The following is a 6,000-nucleotide window of genomic DNA, read 5'->3' as shown; positions in this document are numbered from 1 at the left end:
CATAATGTAACACACCACTGCACTGCATTTTGTTCAAATTACTTAACTTTAGAGATTTAATAGAGTTAAAATGACCTGTGAATCCTCCCTGGTGTTGCATTCACGTTCAATGAGAGTCTGATGACAAAACACGTGAGGTAGCATGCAGAGGGAAGACAAGTAAAGGCAGGCAAGCTACAAATAAAGATACAAATTGGTGTATTACATTTAATACTGAATACAGTTTCCCCTAACTGAACTAATCAAAAAAACTGCACGTTTTTGAAGGGAGTCTGGTGACTTTCTCCCTGGGTGACAAAGGAGTATGCTGACGTTACTGTTTACTGTATTTGTAAAAATGATGTTGTTTACCTTCACAAACATATGCTGCTGATCTTGGCCGGTAAGACACAATGGATAAAAGATCTCTGTGTTATAAATGCAGATGTGTGTTTTGTCAGGCGAAGCACTGAATATTAGATCCTGAGAACGTTTCATTTTAAAAATGTAAACAATCCTGCAAAATACTTCAAAAGATTAAATTTAGCTTCATGCTTTGGAAAATGACTGGCACTAATGGAAGGTGTAAGAATAGTAGTTATTAAGAAATAACTTTATTTATATTAAATATGAATAAAAAAGTCAATGCACCACATTGTTGGCAACATAATAGTTTAATTTATCAAGGACCATCAAAAATTATTATAATAACTTATGTTTAGACAAGCACAATCCAATATATTCTGCTATAACCAGATGAGCTTGTTTTGACTATAGAGAATCATTGCAGTGTGAGGAAATGTGCTCAGAGGGCATTTTAACATCCTGTCTTTATGATAAACCATTTAGCATGGTGAGGTAGATGGTAGTAGGTATGGCAGACAAGCCGTCGCCCCCAAAAGATTCCATTTAGTGGCTACATCACCTTGTGAAGTTACAAATTGTTTTTGTGCCCCGCAGCTAAACATAATGAAGATTCAAGGCATGCCAGGGAACGCAGTGATGTTTGTCCAAATACTCGCACAAGAAAGGGAACACATGCACTCCAGATACCAGGCATGCACGTACACACTCTTGTACATACACATGCTCACATACTTTGTCCACCACCACACACACACACACACACACACACACACACACACACACACACACACACACAAACTCTTTGCCTGGTGGACATTCATTAGGATGCAGAGTGGAGGGATAATGTGGTTAAGCAATCAAGGAGCTGGCAGACCTGTTCCCCTGCTGAATTAAAGATAAACCCAAACACCTTGAGAGACCAGATTATAGGCCCATATGTGGATTTGGCCCAAAGTAGCCAATCTTGTGTGAGTGTACAGTGGCATGTTAGCACACATGTGTAGTATTAGACAGCATGTATATGGATTAGTGGGGGAGGAATGTGAGTCTGCATGCATTGAGCACATTCAGGAATAATTTTCCTTAAAGGTGAACATTATCTAACATTTAAACACTTAAAATAATATGTTGTAATATAGTGATTTTTACTTCCAAATATGGAATATCTTCACAATTGGGAAAAGGCGCATTGAACTGAATTTTGGCCATACCAGCACTGTACTTTTATCTACCAAATGCAGTGGATTACTTAGGAGAAACATTCTCAAAAGCAGCCATGTTCTTCAGGTTGAAGATTGGAGAGACAAACTAATGCCAGTCCAGCCAGGAAAAGTTGGATTTTTCACTGAATTTCTTTTTACCTATTTAGTTTGCAATGCACTTGTTGTATGAACTTGTTAGTGAAAGTGAAAGGCTAATTGAAACAACTGCATAGCAATTTTGCCCTATATGCACAGTTTACATAGCCTGGCTCCTACGTACTTACGCTCAATTTTCATTTGCCTTCAGTACTACGTCTGGGTTCGCGGTATAGTCTTGGGTTTTCAGCGAACAGAGGGAGTGGTTGAGAACGATGACGTTGAGGCCGTGCACTAGAGTGGCGGAGAAAGATGCGAGCGAAGCCATTCAGTCCGTTGTGGCAGCAATGCTGCCGAATATCCAGAAGTTAAAGCCCGAGCAAGAACAATCTTTGCTGAGTTTTGTTGGTGGCCATGATGTTGTGGCCCTCCTCCCCACAGGGTTTGGGAAAAGTTTGATTTTCCAGCTCGCTCCGTTAGTGGTGAAGGAGTTGGCTAAGGCTAACGCTAGCGATGATAATGCTAAATATAAGCCTTGTCGGTCTCCCCTCTTGTTGCACATGCGCATGACATACGTCACGACCAAACGTTAGCGATTGGTTATGGCAGATCCAGAGTGGCTCTGGGCAGATCCAATAGTTTTAAACTTCAACAGAGTACCCGCCTTCAAGGAAGTTAACACTTGTCAATGGAGAGAGGCCAGACTCTCTGTACAAATGAAATGTACCAGAGTCTGGTAGGACCAGGCTACCGTTTACACCCCTAAGCCAATCAAATCCATGTGGAACCTTGATTGACAAAACATTAGTGAAGTTAAATTTATGAGGCTAAAGAAGCCCCATTTTTACACAAAATATTTAGACATTCCTTCCAGGACACCACAAAGTAATACTATTTGTGTTTGCTTATTTTCATTCTATGCAGAGTTTGTACCAGATATGTGGCACAATTTTTTAAAGGGCTGCATCTACTGTTGTGGTGTTTCTGCTGCATCACTTGTGTGCCCACTACTGTAAGTTTTTATTTGTATTTCTTGTAGTCTTTTGACGCATTGTCTTATTTTCTCTCACAAAATACACAAACAAAATGCACACACATCTCGTCTCTACGCAGACGTTTAAGTGATTCTACAGCAGGACAGAAAAGGAAACAGTGTTGTTTTGAGCGACATATTTTATCATTATTTGCTGTAATGTACTGTGATATTGGTCTTTTTTTACTCAGTAAATGTTAATTAATGGTAAAGAGGAAGTAACAGAAACTCGTATACAGGTTAACTTGGAAACAAGCCCTTGTGCAGTGTCTAAGCTTCAAAAAAGATGTCAATCAAAATGTAAATCCTCAAGTTCAGTTTAATTATACTAACCTAGCTGTATTTAAAGGGAGAATGGGCCATTGTGAGCAGTCAAAAAAGGCTCTTTTTTTAATTGTATTCAGTTCAGTGCAATTTGCAGACTGAGAAATCATGGAGGTCTAGATAATATACTGCCACATGCTCACACACAGACACACATACATTCACATAGGCTATGTCACACCGGGGATATTGTTAGAGCTTGTGTTTCTCAAAATAACATGAAACCATTTGCATTCAAAGAATTTCAATCATTTTTACTCCTTTCCAGTTGTGAAATAAGTGTTTTGATCCTTTATTTAAGTAGCCATATTATTAGCACAATGTACCTCTGAGGCACTCAGCTCCAAGCTTTGTTCCTACTAAATACAAAGATCTATAGTTTTATGTTCATTATATGTCCCTATAATAAACTGCTGAGTGCTGTAGTGTTCAGCAAATCTCACTCAAACATTAGTAAATTGTGCATTTTTGGGGACCTATTTTCAGCTGATTAATACACATTTGTTTTGCTAGTGGGTACTTACAGCACCAGTTAAGTATACGTGAAAGTGACTTAAATTATGCTGTTTTTGGACAAGTGAGCTCAATTGCACAGACGAATAAGATATATCAGGCTTTGGCTACACAGAGAGTAATTGATGGTAGCATCAATTCATTGCCAGTTCTAATCTTTAATCTTTTTTACTGTATGTGCTGTCAGTAGGAAAAATGTGAATCATTGTTAGCCATATTACTTAAGTACAGTACTCTCCTGGTTAGTCTTATTCTGTTGCATGACATGATGAGGTAAATACAGGCAACCAATCTCAGCAATGGCCTAATTTGTTTACTATAATTATATAATGTCTAATGATAGCATGTCTAAAAATACAGGTTGGTCAACTGCATGGTTTTGCCCACCTGCCACATCGTTCGTGTGTGTTTGTGTGTGTGTGTGTGTGTGTGTGTGGGGGGGGGGGGAATTAAAGGGTTATCAGTCTTTATTTCTCTAAACTGGGGCAGGCCGCATTATGTAAAGTGCTGAATTATATATCAGATTTGTCTGCATGTTGGTTTGGCCGAAGAGAGACACAAAAACACATTCTCTCTCACACACACACTTGTTATCACTCCTGAATACACAGATACACACACACACACACACACACACACACACACACACACACACACACACACACACACACACACACAATCTCTTCTTCTTTGTATCTATTCCACACATAGGTGAAAACTCATGTATAGTATATTGTCATATGTATAACCTCAAAGCACACACACACACACACACATGTTCTACGTTATCTCACACAGGCACGCTCAGGCTGACAGATGGGAGCACCAGATGATGAGCGCCACCAGATTTGTGTCTCGCTGTGGGAGCCATCACTGACACCATTTATGCTGAGAGAACACTCAGGCTTACATTAGCACCCTAAATGTCTGTGTGTATGTACATGCATGACTGTAAGTTGATTTATACATGTGTGTGTGTGTGTGTGTTTTAGCATCTTGTTGGGCATATACACACACACACAATGCATAGTTGACTATGCAAATGAACAAGTGAGCTTGACATTCTCTGCTTGCTCAAGCTGCTTTCATCTTTACAATGAAGAACAATGACCTATTAGCAAACCTCTCAAGCACATATTGGGCTCCCTAGGATAGCTTTGCTCTGGCTATTTGCACGTTCTCTGTGTTTCTGCTTCACACACCCCACCCCCTCTTTTCTTTTCCTTTCTTTCTTTCTCGCTTTGCCTCTTCACTCTCTTACTCCCTGTAGACCCTGAGTCTGAGCAGCCAGCCTTTGAGACAGGCTGAACTTAACCAAACTAATCTTTAGAAGAAGAAGAGGACGATCCGCCTTTCTCCTCTTCTCCTTCTCCTCTTGAGACACTGCTGGCATTTTCGTGATGGGAAAGTGTGTCATATTGAAGGGGGAGGGGGGTGAACGAGAGAAAAGAGTAGAGCATGAGAGTTGGCTCAACTCATGCAAAATATTCTGCAGGGACCCGGCTCCCACGTTGTAGCCTGGCGGCTCTCAATGAGCTCTCACTGGCAAATAATGACATCTCACCCTCTGATAATATCCCATTGTGCACCAATGGGAGATTGGAGTCAACGGCCATAGCAACTGTTGCAAAGTGGCACGAGACCTTACAAGTGCTTAGACAAAGTTCTCTTGACCACTAATCGATTTTCCTTTTTTTCTTTGAACTGAAATGTGTATTTGTATTTCTGGGACACTGCAGATTTTGCACTGCACTGCAGACATTGTTTGTAATACCAGATGCTGTATTATATCCTATATCAAGGCTATTTTAAAGTTAATTCCTTTTCTGTAATTTCATAAACCTCATCAGACACTGACTAAAAATATCTGGATGACCCAATCTCTTTACTCTTTTTTACATGTGGTCATAGCTTGAGAAATATGCCTCGCTTTACGGAGCTTTAGTGAGATTCTGCTCATTGTTTAGCTGTCCGGCCCACAACTGTTTCAGCATAGCAACGTATCATAGCAGACAGCTGTTTTAAGGGAATAAGCTCTAAAACCACTACCTGCTCAGCACCAACCGGCAGACAGACCCAGTTAGGGAATAGCTGGGAAACATAGTGAAGCATTCAGCTGCTAAATAAACAGATATTTCCTTTAGGAGTTAGCAGAGACCAAAAACAAAACTGGGTAGGTTTTGGACGTACATTTGCCAGGTCATCAGAAATACGACTCCAAATTCAAAGGGAAAAGTGTTTGTACCTGTTCCAAATGGTCACACTGCATGTTGTCAGAGAGAGGGGCGAAAACATAGTGAATCGTATAAATGCGGATGACAATGCGCAATTGCTGACAGTTTGTCCATTTATTCATGGTAATGCACTTAGCTTTTTCACGTTAAAGTGACAAAAGTAGCTGTCACACCTCCGCACACCTGGCCAGTCACAGTGTAAAGTGGGCGTGATTGTCAGATAGTTTTGCACCAAAGTAGGCTTGCAACATGT

Source organism: Sander vitreus, chromosome 24, assembly GCF_031162955.1.
Source record: "Sander vitreus isolate 19-12246 chromosome 24, sanVit1, whole genome shotgun sequence".
Taxonomy (NCBI): Eukaryota; Metazoa; Chordata; class Actinopteri; order Perciformes; family Percidae; genus Sander; species Sander vitreus.
The sequence above is the reverse complement of the archived record's forward strand: the minus strand, read 5'-3'. Positions refer to the sequence as shown.